The 22,053-nt window shown below is 35.0% G+C and overlaps 1 pseudogene; it reads right to left on the bottom strand.

Moving 5' to 3' along the window:
* LOC112917717 (heterogeneous nuclear ribonucleoprotein D-like) overlaps positions 1–22,053 on the bottom strand; it is a 94,254-nt pseudogene that overhangs the window by 556 nt on the left and 71,645 nt on the right.

Here is a 22,053-nt window from a genome sequence, read left to right as displayed (position 1 = left end):
TGTAATATTGTTTCACAAGTAGAATTTGGTAATTCATCACATACATATAATATCCAGTGGTCAGAAGATATCTCCTAACAATATCTTTACGGGCTCTTCATTTGTACATGTGATAAAACAAAATTATCTTCTCTTGTTTTTGTATCCAAGGAAAGTTCAATATTTCAATCTCTCCAAAGTCTCCTCAATATTCTTTAATTGTTCTTTAGAACAATTGTGGGTTCAATCTACCCACAAAAACCTCTTTTTGGGGGGTTCTTTCCTTTTTAAAGCTTTGGCCTTTTGGGGGGTGTCTATCAATTTCCCATCTAGTTTGTGTTGTTTCCATTCCAAAATCTTATCAACATAAACAGCATCTTTGCAAAGCATAAATCCAAATTCTCTTGATCTTCCAGTCCTTGGATCTATTTTAATTGTACAGCTTACAAATTCCCAGATCAAAACAAATATTCAGTCAGATCTTTCTTGCTTGTATCCCAGCTCAAGTCTCCAATAAATATTAACCTGGCTCAAGCAGCTGTTCTACATTTCTCATAACACTGCACTGAAAACTCAGAAAACCAAAGGTAGCAACATTTTCAAGCAAAAGAAACAAAGCAAAACGAGTCATTTTTCCCAACTTAGGTTTTTCCTCAAGTACATTCTTTGGGATTTTCAGTTTATCCCTCTATCTCCAGAGAACTGCGATGTGAAATCTCAAAGTATATAATACATATTTCTAGAGAGTAATATACATTAAGTTGATAAATGTTTAACAATAAGCTTGGTAAACAACAACAACAACAAAAAACCCTGATTGTACCATTTGCCCATTGCTATGGTCTGAATATCAATCCTCCCCACCACCATGATCACTTTTAAACTAATAATGTGATGTTAAACTGAGTGCAAAGTTCGGAAGAGGTGTGTTGTAGCACACTATTATTTATTTCTCCCATATAGATGAAATAGATAAAATAGCATCAAGAGCATGTATGATAACACAGTAAAATAATTATGATGTAGTTTTTAACATTTATTAACCTTTAAAAATAATTCATGCAAGTTTATGTAATTTAACTTTCAAGAACAGCTGTATTTTACAACCAACTTGTAAGACTAGCTCTCATTATCCAGCACATGCTGGATCTAGCATACCGCTGGTAGTAGATGTCTTTCATATCTTTTGCTAGTTGACATTAAATATCTGAAATAACATAGATTATTCTCAGTTTTAGTGATTGAGAGTTTTGAAAACAAATGAAAATTGGTTTAAATATTTATTACTTTTCTTTAAATTGACAAAAGAAAAAGCAGTGTCTAAAAAAAAAAACAGTATCTAGAATTATATGACCCTTCCTCTACATTGTCCATTTCATTTATGTTACTTTTATGTAAACCTCTTTATGAATTCCTTTTCTTAAATGTACAATTTATGAAATGAAAAGATAATGGGAGCAGGGGATTCCACTGCTAATTTTAACCACTAATTTTAGCTCAGATAAAACTTGCCTTGGCAGTTGCCTCTCACCTGTCTCATTTGTGGATATGGAAATGAGGAGGCCAAAAGTCAGGGGCCTTTCTTGGAGAAAATACATTGTTGAGTTCAAGACCAAAGACACAGTGATGTAAGTACTCAAAGTTTTAAAACTTTGACAGTGGAGTGATATTTCTTGATTCATTTAACATCACTTTTTTTTTTAAAGGTTTTATTTATTTGAAAGAGAGAGACAGAGATAAGGAGAGAGAGTTTGAGCTGGAAAGAGAGAGAGAGCAGACTCCTTACTGAACAGGGAGCCTGACTCAGGGCTCAGCCTCAGGTCCCTGGGATCATGATCTGAGCTGAAGGCAGACACTTAACTGACTGAGCCACCCAGGTGCCCCTAAGGTCACATTCTAAGATTCATTCTAAGATTACAGTATAGTCGGTCTGCTTCTTTCTTTGGAAATTTCCTATGAGCCCTTATGTTCCACCTTGGCTCATTCTCTTGGCCATCTCTGGTCAAACCAGCAATGGACACCTTTCCAACTTGGTTCACTGTCCTATATTTCCCTGAGTTTGCAATCAGAATCAATTAGCCAGTTAAACAAGGCTGGAATTATAACGCATAATCTCAGTATTGATATAGACAAATATATTTGTGATGGGGCCTAGAGAAGCAAAGAAAATTATTTTTTCTTTCTTTCTTTCTTTCTTTCTTTCTTTCTTTCTTTCTTTCTTTCTTTCTTTTTCTTTCTTTCTTTCTTCTTTCTTTTTTTTTTATATATTTTATCTATTTATTCATGAGAGACACAGAGAGAAGGCAGAGACATAGGCAGAGGGAGAAGCAGGCTCCGTGCAGGGAGCCCAATGTGGGACTCAATCCCCAAACTGTGGGATCGTGTCCTGAACAGAAGGCAGACACTCAATCACTGAGCCACCCAGGTGTCCCGCAAAGAAAATTCTAGAAGAGAAAATAAATAAAGAAATAAGTAGGAAAACAGGGAGAAAAGAGAAAGGTCAAGTGTTTTAGAGTGCTCGGTTCCAGTTTTTTCCCTAAATTACCAAGTATTCCTGCTTTAAGCTTCTATGAAGCATATTAAGTTGGTTCTGTTATATAATTTTAAAAGCATTAAATAGCATATAAGGTTTAAGAGTATCTGTATTTCAGGGTCCATTCATGTCAAAATGAACTACAATATCATGGATCTCTACAGATCCATTATACTACTCACATGTATGCATTTCAGCATACTTCCCCTACCCAGGTACAAGAATTTTTAAACAAGGGAGTACCCTGTGTATACTCTAGAAATAAATACTTCCCTGCGCTCAAGATTACTCCTTGTGCTTTCCAGTCAGTATTTAGCAAGTGAGTCAGTTAATTAACACTTATCAATTATAGGCTGACAGGTAATGCAGAGGAGTCAGAATGCAGAACATCATCCCTACCCTGTATGCAATCAGTTAAGTCTTGGGAGAGAGTCACAAACACATGAAAAAAGAGTTTATAGTAATAATAAACATAGCTCTTGACTCTTATTCTCCATGGGTCATGCTATTCTTTTCCATTTTCAAATCCATTATTCTTTTCTATTTAAGGTATCTGTGCATTAAGGCTAATATCCTTGAGGAGATAAAAGCCAAATGCCAAAGCAGATTTGATCATAAGTTAGGCAGATGGTGGTGATTTGATTAGGAATTTGTGCACTGAGTTGTCACCTGCGATCTCTGCAGGACTTTTTTTCTTTCCTCTTGTGCAGTTTCACCAGTTGTGTTAAATGGTAATTTGAAAAATATAGTTTGGTCAATACTGTAGTATTATAGAACTTCTGATTTTTAAAATTCAATCTTCATTTTTCTTGTTTTCTCAACAAAATTATTAGTCACTTTCTTTCTTTCTTAGTTTCCACCACAGTATAATTCTTATACAATAATTTACAATTATCTACCATGCTGCCATCTGCCATTGTAGAGGAAAACCCTTTAATGCTTATCTGCTGAGAGTTATGAAATTACGCCGATGATAACATGTACATCAATCTATTATCTGTAGGTATTCTCTATAAAGGAGAAAGTGAAAATAAAATAATGAAGAAAATGATATATTGTACCTTACGTACTTGAGATTTCCATAAAGAAATGTGTTAAATAAGAACCTAGTAAGTTAAAAGGCAATATAGAAAATTCTTATTTTTATACAATTGCTTACTGAATCCTTAACCTGACTTAAAAAAATCATATTAGCATATATTTGAGAAAGCATATTTGTAATTGATTCTACATTCTAGAAAATAATTTGCAGATACTGTAACTTAAATGGAACAAATAAATTACAGCAACAATTCAAAAAATTTATAATGGATAAATGTATGATAAATTAATGTTCATTTTCTTATATATCTATAGCTTAATTATTATACCCTATATTTTAATAATTTCCAAATAAGAATTTTCATTGTTACAATTGGCATAGCTGGTGCTTGCCTCCAATCTAAGATTATGATATTAATTATACTTTTGGAACATATTCTTGCTCATATGACTATCTGTGTTTCAAGGTGCTGTCTTCTAAAACTAATGTGGCCTCTTAGTTAGAGGGACAATGCTCATTGGATTCCTAAAATATCTTAGCATCCTACAAAAATGTTGCATTCATAATCTCTACAGAGCGCAGGAATACTTCCTAAGCATTTTCTCCATCCTTGATGTATTATCAAATTGAACTGGGATGCCTGGGTGGCTTAAGCGGTTGAGCACTTGCCTTGGGCCCAGGACGTGATCCTGTGTTTTGCCTTTCTTTATTGAGAAGGAATATCTTATGAAGTGTAGAGTCAAAAAGCGGTGTATTAGCTCTGCATTGCAACGTAATAATACTGCCATAAATTTAGAAGCTTAAAATAACACCTGTTTTTTGTTTCATGCTTTCTGCAGGTCAGGAGTCTTATCTTTTTTTAGATATATACTCTGCATTAGGACCTTAAACAGGCAGTCACGGTGATGGCCAAGGCTGCAATCTGCAGTCTCTTATAAGTTCTGATTGGGGAGAAACCTACTTCTAAACACATGTGATTGTTTACAGAATTTACTTCTTTTTGAGCTAGTGGACTGAGATCCAACTTTTCTTGCTGATTTTTGGCCACCCTCAGTTCCTTGCCTTTTTTTTTTTTAAGATTTTATTTATTTATTCATTAGAATACACAGAGAGGGGGGGGAGAGAGAGAGAGAGAGAGAGAGAGAGAGAGAGAGAAGCAGGCTCCATGCAGGGAGCCCCATGTAGGACTCTATCCCGGGTCCCCAGGATCACGCCCTGGGCTGAAGGCGGTACTAAACCCCTGAGCCACCAGGCTGCCCAGTTCCTTGCCTTTTGATATGGATATAGCAACTTGCTTCTTCCAGGCCAGCAAGGAAGAGTTTCTTCCCAGTATGGGTATTGCAGTTACATGCAACATAATCATGTACATGTAATAACATATACGCTATCGCCTTTGCCATATTCTATTGTATTGAAGCAAGTCACAACCCTGCCACACTCAAGAGGAAGTGGTAGCATAAAGATGTGACTACCAGGAGGCAGGAATCATAGGTTCCACCTTAGACTCTGTCTCTTAAAGAACTTCATTCCCAAAAAGCTAGTTGAAAATCTCTTTGTCCATATCACCTCCTCCTCAAATTTGTCAACCTCTTCTTCTAGGGTTCTTAGCAGGCTTCAGTCTAGGAAGTTCCCATGCATGTTTGGACAAGATGGCATTGCCTGAAAGTTCACACATCTGACCTCTGGAACATCTTACAAATTGGGTTAATTCCTGTGAAGATATTGTTCTACAGATGTACTTATTTTTATTCTAGTTACTCTCTGAATGGAAGGATATCAGAACCTATCTACGGTGACAGAACCAAACTATATTGAGTATATCTTCCTCATCAGATATTACTTCAGTGACTTACACTTTTCAGCTAAAATGCTTTTTTTTTTTTTCTTTCCATTTGGGGAACAGATGTGAACCATCTGTTTTTAATCAAAAATCCATATTAAATTACACCTTTAATTCTAGTGATAAGTAGGAAAACATCTTAAATGTAATTTGACTTGTGTATATGATTTCTTCATTAGATTTACCTCCTTTTAAATATGTCAAAACCTCATTATCTTGAATGCTGATGATGTAATGAAGAGATTAAGACTCTGTATGCTGTATAAACTATGAAGAGCTACCGGAGCAAATCTGAATTACACAAGCATGTGTTGAGAGGATCATTAAGTAATTTGGTCCATTTAACATTATATCCCCATGCGACTGTTCCATATTTTGATACTTTGAAGCTTTGAAGCAACTTTTGAGTTTATTATTCATTGATCTCACTTTTGTCTGCATATCTCCCTCAAGAGCCAGGGGTAAAAGCTCAGAAGTCTTTTCTAATCCATGTAATCTTTAAACAAAGATTTAAAAGATAAAAAACAAAGATAAAGGTAACGCTTTTGTATGATGTAGAGAGTCTTATATTCTTTCCTATTTTTATGGGCAAATTCATGGCCATGGAGAGAGAATTTATCCTAAATGATTGAAAGCTTTTCCGTCAAGGAGGTAATTTACCTTCTATTATCAGACAGCCTAGACTTGTACAGCCCCTTATCACAAAAATGTCTTCATCATTTAAGACCTAATGGAGGGAGATTCCTCTCCCCTCTCATTGGATGTAATGTCAGCAAAGCTCTGCACTAGCATAATTCCAGGAGACACAGAGAGAAAAAAAATATAGAGAAAGCAGATTAGTGCAGCTGTGATAATCCTCCTTTTGGTAGTATATGCTTCCCTCTGGGGAAAACACTATTGTCCTTTCAACGTTACCTCTATATTCTGGCTTTTTGGAGATATCCACAGTCTATATCACAGCCCTGATCTTGGCCTCAGAGACTCAGATCTTTCCAAATCACAGTCAAAGATTCTTAGCAGGGTTTTATCCATAAGAGATGCAAACTTAAATTCTATCAAAACACATATTTTTTTCTTTTGCTTTCATTTAAAAAATCATGTTAACAACACAGCATATTCTAAAATGTTCAAAGCACTGATTTTAGATAAAAACCTAAGTTGAAAGAGGTGACTTTAGGATTGGAGCAGCAAAAACTGTAACAGTTTCAGATGTGTAGCTAGTCAGGATCCAGCCCAATTTGTTCACTATCAGGCATCAGATGCAGTACCAGAAGAAACCCTGCATGGTGTCACGGCCCAACAAAGCAGGCAGACACTAAATTGACTTCCTTTATAGGCAAGAAAATCGGGATGCCAATGCCCAAGGATCAGACAGGCAGACTAACAACATTAGTTATGATGAGTGGGGGATTAAGAGTGGTGTCGGTTATGGAATTGTTGCTCCTCGTGCTGCCAAATATGAGAGAAGTTGTCAGACAATGAGCCCACAGGCCAGAGAATATCAGACTTCCAAATGCTTCCTAAATAGATAAAGGCTACTTGAAATCTTGTCAAATCTGACATGTGTTCCTATCTGATGCAGCTTTTGGAGAACTGGATAACACACAACTCACTGAAAGATAAGAAATAACAATGTAAATGGCAGGAAAAAGTCCCAGAAGATAATACTAAAACAATACAATATAAACAGTGTTAGTTACATGTTTATTGAATAGAAACTATGTGACCTGACTTCTCCGCACACTGGGGACACCTCCAAGTCCCGGCTTCTCACACTACGTTGGAAAAAGAGAGACCATAAACAGAACAAATAAGTCAGTTATGTTTTATGTTAGAAGGGAATGCATTTTAGAAGAAAATTAAAGTAGATAAAGATAATAGCTAGATAATTTGTATTTGTAGGGCATAGAGATGGGACTGAAATTTTAAATAGAGCTGTAGGCTTGGCTTTCTTGACAAAGTAACATTTGAGTACCTTGGTATAAAGACAGTGACAGAATGATCAAAACAGCCAGGTTTCTGGGAGTAGAGTGTAACAGGTCAAAGGAGCAGCACTTACAAATGTCCTGAGATGAGCACATGCCTGGAGAGGGAATATTAAGTACAGAGTCTCTGCAGTGAGATCCCACGTGGTGGAAGAGCCCAGTGTGGTTGGGGGAGAATGAGCAAGCTGATGAGTTAGAGGAATAAGGGCAGAGATACAAGAGAGAGAATAGATCATCGTGGCCCTCTTAAGCCATTGTCAGAACTGAGTGCTTATTGTCTGAGAAATGAGAAAACACTGAAGCACTCCAGAAGAAAAGTGAAATGATGTGACTTATGTTTTAACAATCTCACTCCAGCTGCTATATGGGGTGATTTTTTTTTTCTTTTCAGAGCCTCTCTAAACTTTCTACATTTTTCATATTACAGTTTATAGCTGAAATTAAACTTTTTTTTTTTTTTTCCTTAGGACTACTGTCAGGGGCTGAAACAAAAATCTCATCATTTGGTGGTGGGGGGTGAGGGTGGGGGGAACAACAGTGCTCTGATAGAAAGATGTGACCATAGTAAAGCATTATCATTATTAAGTAACAGCAGCACTCCTACAAAAAGATAGGGTCTATGGCCGGGGTCAAGTAAATGTTACCTAAGTTGGGGGGGGGGGGGGCGGGATATATTATACACCGCCTGCTGGCAGCAGTGTGGTAGTAATTATTCAAATTATAAATAATCTTTTGCAGAGAAGATAAAGAACAGGATATGGCCTCCACCTACTGCCTGAAAAAGGAAAATTTTCAGAGATACTCATCACACTCCTCCAACAGTTTTGAAAATCAGAATACCCCCTCAAGTAATTGTTTTGCTTCTTTTATTGTTTTTGTTCTGGAAAGCAGATGGAAGTCATAGACTGTGACCAGTCCATTGTTCTGAAGCAAGATCCTTCAGAAACTTTCATATCCCTACCCAGAATGCAGTTTATATATAACAATAAAACAGGACTGCCTGGGATGTTTGCAAATTACCTAGGAGAAGTCTCCCTCCAACTAAAATTATCTTTGCTTTCTTTTAAGGTTTCCATACTAACAAAAATAAATCCAGTACTTCATTGCCTCATATTAGTTTGAATATCTTGGCAAAGCCATGATTTCTGTCCTACCCAAGTTGTCAATGTTCTTGTTGGATAGTAAGCCCATCTGTGGGTCATTATATAACTAAAAATAAATCAACCAACCACCTGGTAAGTAAAAGGGGCTCCAATTGAAATAGTAATGACAGTATGCATGAACTAAAAATCATAATTAATTCTCTTCTGTGTAACTGAGGTCTATTCAAGAAAAAATGTAAAAACATTAAAAGTTAATAAAATCCATTTGATTGGCCTCAGCTATTTGGTGTACTGGACCTTCTTCATTATCATGATTAAAGGAATCTAAAAGAGCCCCAGCCAGTATTCGTTAATTAAGAAAAAAGGAAAAGGGCAGCCCCCGTGGCTCAGCGGTTTAGCGCCGCCTGCAGCCCAGGGCGTGATCTTGGAGACCCTGGATCGAGTCCCACGTCAGGCTCCCTGTATGGTGCCTGCTTCTCCCTCTGCCTGTGTCTGTGCCTCTCTCTCTCTCTTTCTCTGTCTCTATGAATAAATAAAAATAAAAAAATCTTTAAAAAAAAGAAAAAAGGAAAAATCTTAATTACAATAAAATTCATTTTGAAAATCAAGTTTTTTATTCTAAAGGTTTATTAGAATGTTTTCAAAGATGGCAGAGAGTTCCTGACAAAATGAAAGCAATCACTTGTTTTTCAGGATTATATTCTCCCTGGATATGCTAATTTTTAAAGTCAGTCAAGAATTAGGTAGCCCTGGTTTTCAATAAATAAGAAATTCAAACCTGTCAAAGACAGTTATAAATTGTTAATTAATGTTAATTGAGTAAATTGACTAGCATTAATTGACTAAATTAAGTGTGAGCTTTTGAAATAATAAAGATTATACTTTTTCATCTCCACTCCAATCCTATATGGGTGTAGTTATAGAGTCTAATCAAGTTTCACATGTCACCCTCATTGGGGATTTCTGAAAAAATTGCATGTCTGGGAAAGTTATAACTTGTGTGATTAAGAATGGAAAATGAGTAACCAGTTTGTGATTTTAAGGGCACTGTCATGAGAGAGTAAAGTAACATATTTCCAGTAGTTAGCAAGTTAATTCCCTCAAGATTTTACTCATCTGCTGGTATTACAAAACACTTTCCTGTTCAGAAAACTAAAGCACTTGAGGCAAAACGAATGAAGTCCCTATTTTCATCAGAGAAAGGCTCACAAGCAAATCTCATGTGGCCTATTGCTTCTGATTTAATAACCCTGTGGGTGATGGGCAATGTTGCCAGGCCTCCCATGGAAGGTTATGAGAACAGAAAGGGAATCCCTCTAAAAGGATTTGTTTCTTCATAGACTGCCCTGCTTTGGTATGCAGTCAACATGTTCTAAAGATGCTTTAAAGTTTTAATTAAAGAATGAATAACTGAAAATGGAGTCCAATGAACATGCAAATCATGTTCTGACACCAGTCGGTAATGCTTGCCAATTGTCAGCTGCTACATTTTTTTTTCCAACTTTACTGAAGCTGAGGAAGATTCTAAGATATTTAAGTGATGATTTGACAAACGCCTACTTTGTGAAAGGACTCCTGCCACCGAGATAACATATCCATCACCTCACATATTTTTCCTTCCTTTTTCTTTGTTGTTGTTATTGAGAAGATTTAAGCACTAACTCTTAGCAAATTTCAATTATATGAAATTTATGCTATGAACAGCGTTACCAACTAGAGTCATCATGTTATAGATTAAACCCTCAGGCCTAGTTTATTTTATAACTAAAAGTTGATGCCCTTTCTCCAACTTTTCCTTTTGTCCCCTACACCCAGCCCCTTGGCAACCACTTCTACCCATCCCTCTGTCAGCATCACTGGAAAAATGCATAGATTGTAAAATGATGCTTCCTTCATGAAAAAAGGTGGCAAATTGGGTAATGGAGTAAGTGTTGTTACTTCTCATTTACTATATATTTATTTTAAAAAAAAAACAGAACTCATTTGTTTATTTTTTGATGGATATTAGGTCTTAAGTGTCCATGTACCTTAAACCCATATGAGGAGAGTGTGGAAGAGTGGCATAAACTGTCATTTCAGCCTCATTTCTCTAACCACTATCTCTTAGCCTTCCACTCTTTAAATAACGTTTTTTAAATTATTTTTTTCAGAAATATTAACAGTGAAGAAGCTTTTCCTCCCTCAGTAATTCCACCTCCTCCTAATCTTTGAAGACACACCCCCAGAGAGGTTCATTCACAGTTGAACACAGAAGACATTGCCTATTACTGTTTAGCCTCAGGCCCAGTGAACAGCTGCACTTCTCTATACCTGACATGACTGACACTGAGGATTTCATCCCTAGCATTATTTTCTTTTTCAGAGCACTGATAATCAGCATCTTTTATTTCTCTAATCAAAACCTTTGTAAATAACAAGCATACAAAACTTTATTATAATATGGGATAAGATGTAAAAACTAAAAAAAAAAAAATCTCACGATTTTATTTCTTCCCATTGATGTAACATACTTAAATAATTTCTTGAGAATGACTTAGGTGTTGCATATTATGCTACTCTAGGGACAGTCATTAAGTCCATCACTTTTCCTTTTTTTTTTTTTTTTAAAGATTTTATTTATTTATTCATGAAAGACACAGAGAGGCAGAGACATAGGCAGAGGGAGAAGCAGACTCCTTGCAGGAAGCCCCATATGGGACTTGATCCCAGGACCCCAGGATCATGCTCTGACCCAAAGGGAGATGCTCAACCTCAACCTCTGAGCCACCCAGGAGTCCCATGTCCATCACTTTTCCTGATGAAGGAAGGATCCTCACAGAGCAGAGGGCAGTACAGCCTTAATCAGTAAAACAAGGTTTTCCAAAGGTCTTTTACTATCTCCTCCCCTTACATCCTCCTTACTCTTTAAACCATGTATTTTCATTCAAATTGTTTTAATTTAAAAATGCCTAAGTCAGATATTAAGCAATGACAAAGCACAATTACCCTTTTTGCTTATTTTTCTATAATGATCCCATGATCCTAATTATTTTTCTTCAGTCTTGAAAGGGTCACCTCTATTTCTGCTACTGTAAACATGGACGTGTTATGGTGCCCTAGACTTTTGAGTTATAACTTACTTTTATGTGATTTCCAAATTGACCTAAATGCTTTCTGGGGTGAATTCTTTAGAACGATGTGAAAACAAGAAGGTACGTGCTTTGTCGAAAGTGTTTGAGTAGGAAAATATAAGAAAATTCAATGATGTTTAAAGATGAGGATGCAAATAACCTACTCAACATTTTCCTCTGAGTATCAGGTTCTAAAATGAAAATAGATACTTAAGAAATGTTATTAATAACAAGGACATCAAAACATAGTATATTTAAGCATGTATCAGTAGTTTATTACTTTTTTTGGAAAAATATATCCAAAATATAGTATTTTTTAGATGAAATAGCACTTGATATATCTTTCTCAGATTGAGTTGGTTTCTAGATTTACTAGTACATCAACTGTAGTCAGTGATTAAAAGGAAGAAGCTAAAATTAAGTGCATTCAGGTCTAAAGGGAGTCATGTAACATTAACCCTTCAGTAGGTGGATAAAATTACAAATTATAGTCTTCAAGGGAGGAGTTGTCTTTGTATTTAATTTGAGCAAATGCTTATATCTAGAGTGTCTACTGGAAACAGTGTCTTATGTTACCATTCATTGCTAAGCAGAATATTCTACAAGTCAACAGATGACAGAATCATGGGTCCCAGTGGTTCAACCCATAAAAGTCAAAAATACTATCAAAACCAAAGTTGAGGGGATCCCTGGGTGGCTCAGTGGTTTAGCACCTGCCTTTGGCCCAGGGCGTGATCCTGGAGTCTGGGGATCGAGTCCCAAGTCAGGCTCCCTACATGGAGCCTGCTTCTCCCTCTGCCTGTATGTCTGCCCCCCTCTCTCTCTCTCCCTCTCTCTTTGTCTCTCTCAAATAAAATCTTAAAAACAAACAAACAAACAAACAAACAAACAAAAACAAATTGACAGGCAGCCTGGGTGGCTCAGCGGTTTAGCATCGCCTTCAGCCCAGGGTGTGGTCCTGGAGATCCGGGATCAAGTCCCATGTTAGGCTCCCTACATGGAGCCCGCTTCTCTTTCTCTCTCTCTCTCTCATGAATAAATAAATAAAATCTTAAAAAAAAAAGTTGACAAGGAACAGGATTCAGTTTTTTTAAAGAGGAGGCTGGAAACAACTTGCCCATCTTATGAGATGCCTTATGAGAGATCTGGCCAACCTTGTGCTTGAGTAGCATGTACTGCAAAGTAGGAAGAATAAAAGAAATGGAAGCCTAGCCTGATGGCATACCAGGGGGATGAAAAACATCAAACCTTGGAGATGTCAGAGGAATGATGACAATCAAGACATGGCTATGGGAATGTACTGTATCTAGAAGTCATTTGGATATCATTTTATTTATTTTTTATTCCTTTATTTTTAATCTTTTTTTTTTTTTTTTTTTTTGAGAGAGAGAGAGAGCATGCACACATGTGGGGGGAAGGGCAGAGGGAGAGAGAGAATACAGACTGGCCCAGGGCTGGATCCACCTAGGGCTGGATCCCATTACTCTGAGATCATGACCTAAGCCAAAATTAAGAGTCAGGTGCATAACCGACTAAGCCACTCAGGTGCCCTTGGATATTATTTAACTATCCATTGAAGTTTATATCCATGAGTATGAAAAAAAAATGCAAAGTTTTCTTCGGATAGGAAAAATACCTTTATATATTTTAAAAGCCAAGAAAATGCAATATCCAATTGTGTGTTCAACCTTCAAGTTGCAAATAAGTTAGAAGAAAGAATTAGGGGTCCCTGGGTGGCTCAATTGGTTAAACGTTGGACTCTTGATTTCAGCTCAGGTCATGATCTCAAGGTTGTGAGATCAATCCATGTCATTCTCTACACGCAGCAGGGAGTCTGCTTGAGATTGTCTCTCTCTCCCTCTCCCTCTTCTCTTCCTGCTGCTTGCTCTCTCTCTAAAATAAATAAATAAATCTTTAAAAAAAAAAGAAGAAGAAAGAGAATTGGAAAATCTAAGCCTTAAGAACAATTATCTTTCAAAGTCTTAAACCTATTCAGAAAAGTCTCAGTAAGAGATCCTGGGAAGACGAAAAACACTCTGGGTGTCTGTTGCTCTGGTTTCAGAGCTGGTCAAAATCTCTGCTTGTAATATCTTGTTAAATTGGATAGGAATTGCCTTCCTTGAATGAGTAAGGCTCTTTCAACATTGGGATGATTTAGAATTAAGTTTGTACATCATTAACAAATAAAAATCATTGTATTCATATTTGTAAGTTAGAAAACTGTGCATATTTGATATTTTATAGTCCTTTAATGTTTAAAAGAATTATGCCTATTAAAGAATCAACCATGTAGCTCCAATTTTTTTCAAAGAATTGATTTAAACTCCTATCATCAATGAAAAGATAATGCACCAAGGTAACAATTTGGTGTATGTTTCTGGGGTGAAGGTATATCTGAAAAACAAATATGTTTCTGGCATCTAGCTGGAGGGCTAGATCAGTTTTCTCATAATTTTCTGATAGCTTTTGGCATCATATAATAGTAGAAATTAATCTGCTGTTATGAAAATATATCAAGGCCTGGAAAAGGCAAATTTCTAACACCCCCCCCCACACACACACACATTTAAACACTGTCTTCATGTGTCTCTTCAAAATCTGTCTTTAGTTCAATGAAATGAAAAAAGCCTAGCATCCCATATAAATCTCTCAATTATTATTTCTGGTTAGATTAAAGTGAAATACAAACTAGAGAAAGAATTCCTATAAATAAAATAGCTCTGAGTGATTTTTGGATTTTTATCTATATAATTTATAACCCTTTTTAAAATGTCTATTTAATGCTCTTGAGTTGATTTCTCTTGTTTTTTGCATCAGTCTACCTTCTTTTAGCTTAGTATGCTAATATATTCTTTCTTACTTTTTCAAAACTCTTTGAAGTATGTTGTATCTTGCACTGCTAATTTGATAAATAGAATGATTGAAAAATTAATTTATTAGTTATGCAAATTATTAGTAATAAGTGGCTGATAATTACTGTCTTTCCCCTAAATTCATTTTCTTGAATTTTTCATTCACACACAAATAGAGGGAGAACAGGAAAGAGACAGAGATTTCTCTTTAGGTTCTTCTATCAAACACAGAAATCAGTGTTCATGATTCCAAGTAGTAAGCTAGTCAAATAGTAAGAGCCTAGATGTCATTCCAAATTTCTCTCTTTTTTCCATCCTTTTGATAATTTTTTCATGTTAAATCAACAAAATACAACTCAACACAATGAAAATGAAAAAAAAGCACACTTGATATACAAATAGAAGCCATAATTACTCATTTGCTACATATACCAGTCAGTTGTAAAATCTCACTGTAAAGAAATTATTTTTAAACTAATATATAAGCTGGTATTTATCAACATTAGAATGTTCAGTAGGAATAATACTTATGAAACTCAGAAGACTACATAGGCTTTATCTCATTTTTTGATGACATAACTGTGATATATGAAAAACAAGTGTTTTCTCCATACCAATGATAAGAAAACAAAGGTACAAAACCAGAATGTTTTGTCCAAGTGACTAATGAAATAATTACACAATGAGAAATTCTCATCATAACTTGTTCCCTCTGTATACTTCATCTAAATAAAATAATATTTACAAGTACCATTTATGGATTATTTTTTCTACCCTGCCCTGCACAGTGCACTTTATATGAACCATCTTATTAAATTTTCACAAAAACTGTATAAGAGAATTACTGCTCCCATCTTCATTTTATTGATGATAAACCGAGTACTGAAGAATGATATATGTCATGCGAAGTCAATAGCAGTCATAAGTGCAAAGCCATCAGTCAAGCCAGGCATTCCAATGTCAAAACCTCTTGATTTTATATACTGAATTGTGTTGCCCTCCAAATACAGATGTTGATACCCTAAGCTCCAATGTAACTATATTTGGAGAAATGACCTTTAAGGAGACAATTAATGTTAAATAAAGTCATAAGGGTGGGTACCTAATTCAAGAGGATGGTGTCTTTGTAAGAAGAGGAAGAAACATAGGAGGGCAGGTGCATGGAAGGTACCTATGCATGTGAGACACAATGAAAAGCTGGTCTTACCAGAAACCAACCCGTTGGCACCCTGATCTTGGACTTGCAGCCTGCAGAGCTGTGAAAAAAATAAATTTCTTTTTTTAAAAGACATCCAGTCTGTAGTATTCTTTTAGGGCAGCATGAACAGACTCATACAATGGCATCTGGTTTGATGATTTGGTGCCACGTCTTCTGATTTTGGTCCTTCTTGGGCTAAATTTAAGATATATATTCTTATCAGTAAGCAGTTACCTTCACACTACTGATTCTTCTTCTTCCTCTTTTTCTTTCTTTTTTTTTAAATTTTTATTATTGTAAGCTAATGGAAGACTTGAAGGTTATTGGTGATTTGTGCTGTTGTAATGAGTTGGGAAGAAATTCTTATTTTTTGTTTATTGAACCTAAAAGAAATTATGTTATGAAAGACATGCTTTCCTTTGGTTATCTGTGTTTCTACTCTGGTATTATATATTAAGGGTCTTCCCTACCATTGGTCATACCTCAAAGAGCAGTATTAGCTGCAGCAAATGTCACAAGAGACGTACTGACAATGAAACAGACAGTCAGAATGTAATGGCTCAAACCAGAGAATGCTAATGGCTAAACTGTTACTATTAATTGTGTAAATGCTTCATTTGCCCAAAATTTCAAATAATATTTATGTTTCTACTCCTCTGCCCAGCCATATGCGTATATAACTGTACATATGTGTGTTTGGGGGCATAAGCATTCTGGATTTCCATTACTATCACTAAATATTTCTTTGGGGGGCTGTGAGGGCAAAAACATGAGCTTGATTTCTTTAGACCCTCAAAAGGCCATTCTCAATTTTATATCTCTGAGTGGTCCAATGCACAGTCATAAGATTAATGTGCTGCAGTTCTCAGGATCCTTCTAGTGAAACTGACTCTCTGGATGCGTATTATTTATGGATTTTATGTTACCTCCTTAAATGAGAAAGAGAAAGAAAGGACTTGAGAACTTGTAAACTAAAATCAATAGAGATAATAGCCTCTCACACTGAGAAGGTTGGGATGTCTCTGTTTATTTCATAAATGTTCTTGTGGATTAGACATACTCTTTTCTCACTAAATGACTTCATGCTTTCCTCGCGTTTCTTCCTTCTTTTTCTTTTTCTGCTCCACCATATTTCATTTTCTTTCTCTGCTTTTTTATCTCCCACACAGAAAATCATTTTGGATTTCATGATTACTTGACTAAATAAAGTCACTGACACAGGCCACAGGAGGAAGCAGGAACCCATTTATTTCACAGTATGATAGTGATAGTTCAATATTCAGAAGAGAGCAATAAGAGCGTGTATGGAAGTTTTTTTCATGCATGATCATTATTTGAAAGATTTTGTCCCTAATGGCATCGTGTTTTAGGGCTTTGTAAAATAGTATTACATAAACTGATGTCTAGAGATATGTCTGTAAAATATATACATATATTTTAAAAAACTGATTATTTATATGGAGCAGAGTTCAATATAATCAGCAATTTAAAAAAAAATCCAAAAGGATTGGATAACTGAGGGTAGTTCCTTGGCCTATTCCTGTGTCTATGTTAAAGTTAGACTATATTCTTAAAGATGTATTTAACTATTATAAATGTTCTCTATAAATTATGACTTTGCTTTAAGATATGATATAAAAGAAACCTTGATGCTTCTTTTTCCTTTAGGGTCAAAGCCATAAAGAACATAAAATTCATTCTGACACTTTTATTGGCCACATATTTTTTTCTCCTATCAAATTAAATAGTTTTATTAAATCTGTACAAAATCTCAATGTTTTTATATTTATTTATTCAGACTTTTCTACAGCATTTTAAGTTCTCAGGACACTTCACTGGTGTAGGGATCAGAGAAATATTGTTTTCAGGAAATATTGGCAACTTATAATTTAATCTAAATTTTCTAATGAGCATGGATTGAGGGTAATGACTAGTGGCGATTGTGACCTCTCATACTATGTAACTACCTCAAGACCAATGATAAATATTCATCCAATCCACTTTTTGGAGATGTTCAACATGTTGCTAATTATTCTGAAAAATTAAGCAATGGAAACTTTTATGCTTGTATTGTCCTTTATGCTGGTGATCATGAATATCTTAGTAGGAATGGAAATTTCATTGTATAGTCACATTCAACTTACAGTATATAATGCAGAACTATTCATTGATCAGGACAAAGAAATTAGCAAATATTATTTCACACTATAGAGAAGAAAATAACCATTGCATTCTTGAATTTTCCATCTTTGTAACTACTAGTATTAGCATAGAATATTTAACCACCAGCGATCCATTAATTAGATACTACACAACATGCTTTGCATTATTGATCCCCATTGTGTCAAAGAAAACTACAGTACAAACATAATTTTAAAATCCTCTAAATGCACAGATCATCTCCACTTTCTTCAAAATAATGCTGGTTCTATCAGTATCAGTGAGTTGAGTATTAAACAAGAGGATACAAATCTCCAGTTGTTGTCTTTTCTGTTAATCATTATTTAAATTTAACTTCTGCATTTCATTTTCATTATCACAATAAAAGGATTTTTTTTTTTTAAGATATATTTTTATTTATTTATGATAGTCACAGAGAGAGAGAGGCAGAGACACAGGCAGAGGAAGAAGCAGGCCCCATGCACCGGGAGCCGGACGTGGGACTCGATCCCGGGTCTCCAGGATCGCGCCCTGGGCCAAAGGCAGGCGCCAAACCGCTGCGCCACCCAGGGATCCCCAATAAAAGGATTTTATTTGACTTATTCTTACCATGAGTTTCAGATTAAATTAATTTTGTCTGTGAGTTCCAATTTACATGATTTTAGTTAAATATATACTATTTTAATAGATGTAACTATTTTGGTTAGTTTTTTACTAATATAGGAAAATAATGATTTTCATTTGTGACATAAAATATGATATTAAAGATAATTTTATACTTAATATGTGATACATGTCCTAAATTATAGTTTTTGGCTATCCTATGGAAGTCCTTTGAATATCTGCCACTTATACCTGAAGTTGTCCCAATGTGCTCCATCAAAAGATTACTGTTGGGGTGGGGAGCAGGCATATATTCATAAACATATTCATTGCTAAAATAATAGCAATGTTGTATTGTATAAAATTGGAGGGGTCCAGATTTTTCCTAGTTTAACCTATTGATATATAAAATATCAAAAACTTTTTCATCTCATTTCATTTTTAGGGACAAAACATGGTTCTCTTCCATTCATTAAGAATTCTAATTTGTGGCAGAAAGGGAAAATTCTTTAATGTGAGTACGTCTCAGGTAACTAATGAGATAATTGTAGTACCATTAATAACCAAAGTGCTGGTGAAACATGGTTTCATTATTTTTTTTCTTTACGGTATAGAGACTGATAAAGCAGGGATAACAATTGACATGCAAAAGAAGGAATTCTGCAATAGAGTGAAGTTGACCAAGGGGAGTAAAAGGTCAAATTTGACCTAAGAAAAACTTAGGTCAAATGATTGAAGTGTTAAAAATCGTGAACATAAAATTACTTTTTCCCATTGACATAGTAGAAAGGCTTGATGAGAAAAAGCAAAAAATATGAAAAAAAAAAAAAAAAACCTACATGATGAAAGGTAATGTCCTTAGGATTATCTTTGTTATTGACCTATAAATGTGCTAACCAAGTTGTTTTTCAGTGTTAAGCTGCCATTCTATGCCCTGGACTGAAGGAGCCTTTTTGGTGCTGAAGCCAGGACTCTGCAATCCTGTTTCTACTTTGCCTGTAGCCTTTCTATTAGTTTCTGCCAAGAAGGAGCGCCAGAGGAAGATTTAAGGACAGAAGATGATGGAACTAACTTAATGTTCATTAACTTAGATGTTGACTTTTTTCTTATATCTTCCATAACCGCCATACATGGCTGAGGTAGCTCCACATCCATTTGCCATGGTACCTACTGAACACTTAATATAATACTTATCATTCTGTGTAGAGGTACCTATTTACTTACTTGTCTTTCTCTTCAGAACAGTAAGTTCTTTGAAGTTCTTTGAAGAACTGGACCAACTCTTACTCATTGGAATTTGTACATTAGTATTACTGTCATATACTAGGTGCTCAATAAATAAGTATTGCATAAATAAATAAATGAAGATTTTTGAGGTGGGTTTTTTCAGAATCATGGTTGTTAGATTTAACAAATAAAAATGATATATCTCTCATTTAAATTTTATTTTCAGTAAAATAATGGATAATTAAATTAGTATACTATGTCTCAAATATTGCATTGCTAAAATAATATTCATTGTTTATCTGGAATTCATATTTAACTGGGTGTCCCATATTTTTGGGGCTACTGTAGTCTGAATGAAATATTTCCATTTCAACAATGACTACTGATTGAATGAATTCTGGAGAAAACAATCTTATGGCTGCATATAGAACAGCATTTTTCTGTGTAACTTTGGTTTGAATATTCAGACAGTATTTTTCAGGACAAGATGTAGATAAAGATCTGTGATATTGGTCCATTTTATCATACAATGAGTTGTTGATTAAATGGACAAAAGTGACTTTTAGATGGTTTTTACAATAGTATGTATACACTGAAATAGTATGTTTACATAAGATGTATTCATTTACATTTGTGCTGGCTATGAAAATCATGAGACTGTTTATTATGTTATTTGATGGATGGAGCATGCCAATTGCCATAATAGGTAGACTTAATTCCTTAGATTCGAGATTAATGCTTTCCTAATAACAATGAAACATACTTCATCTCCCAGCAGGACATGTCTGGATGTCTATTGACAGGCCCTATAGTATGACTACCTAGGCAAATACCACTCTGAAGGTCATCGTTTGAAAATTATACTGTTCCAGGCAGATCAATGTCAATCCATCCTGAACTAGTCATCAAGCTTCTAACACACTGTGGTCTTGGAATATAAATATCCCAAACACAGTTTTTGACAGCTAATAATTGCTTAATAAATGATGGTTTCCCAGTATATGTGAATCCATCTCATAAAAAAAAAAAAATGAAAAGATTGTTTCAGAAGAAACTTCTGGGTTCTGGAAGGCCAGACTTTTAGTATCACATCCTCTGCAATTAACCTAATATGTTATGGGGATTTGATAGGATGCTGAAGCACACACTGTTTTTTTTTCTTAAAACAAAAATGCAGCTATCCCAAACCCTCAATATATACTCTGGAAAGTTTTGGTACATCAATGTTTTTTATTAAACTTGTTTCACTTAGGAGCTTGAGTAAGCCCATAAATTAAATTGTCTATGTTGTTTACAATTTTAAGACTCATTATTATGACTACAAATGCTCATGTATTCTGACTTCAAGTTTTGTGGCCTGAGAAACTGAATGAATAGAGCTACCATTGGATGAGATACATGGGAAGAGGCAAAGATGGAGCAGATTTTGACAGGAGGTGGGGTAAGAAGGAGATTAGGAATTTAGTTCTGAACATTTTAACTTTGATATGTCCATCAGCGATCCAAAAGGAGATGTTAAATAGGCAGCCAAAAATCAGTCTGGAATGCATAACAGAAAGTGGGACTAGAATTACATCTGAGAATCATCTCAATATAGATGTTATTTAAAGTCATACAACTTGAGGAAATCCCCAAGAGGAAAGAGGTAAATAAAAAAGATGATGGGACCTAGGACTGAGCTTTGAGTCATTCATCCGAACTTCCACCCCAGCTTTATTGAGGAATAATTGACAAATATAATTGCATATGTCGAAAGTGTACAATATGATGATTTGATACACACATAAATTGTGAAATGATTACCAAGATCAAGATAATTAATATATCCATCAACTCACATCATTAACACTTTTTTGTCACTTAATCAAATTTAAAAGTAAGGGAGAAAAAGAGAAAACAGCAAATGTGACTGAGAAACAGTCAAAGTGAAATAATAAGAGTAAAAAGTACAGTATTTTAGAATATAACAGACCAGAGTCTAATTATATGATAAGCACCAGATATACCTAATTTGAGAAGCATTCTACACAATATTGACAAAATATGCCTCAAAATCTCAATCTCATGAAAAATAAGAAAAGATTTGAAAAACTGTCATAAACTAGATGAGAGTAAAGGGACAGTACAATTAAATGCAAATATTCTGGACTGGCTTTGACAGCAGATAAAGGACATTAATGGAAAAACTGGTGAAATCTGAATAAATTATGGGGTCTAGTCTAAAAATTATTCTTAAAGATGAATACTAGAATAATATAACAAATTGATGATCTGAGTAATATATCAATTCTTGGATTGTCATGGTAGGTACATTGGTTTCAACTAACTATAAGAATATTGATGTAGGACATGTCTGTATTACTTGGCAAACACCAAATGACACGTATACCATTTTTTACCAATGGCTTGGGATGAAGGTCT

This window comes from Vulpes vulpes, chromosome 15, assembly GCF_048418805.1.
Source record: "Vulpes vulpes isolate BD-2025 chromosome 15, VulVul3, whole genome shotgun sequence".
Classification (NCBI taxonomy): Eukaryota; Metazoa; Chordata; class Mammalia; order Carnivora; family Canidae; genus Vulpes; species Vulpes vulpes.
The sequence above is the reverse complement of the archived record's forward strand: the minus strand, read 5'-3'. Positions and strand labels throughout refer to the sequence as shown.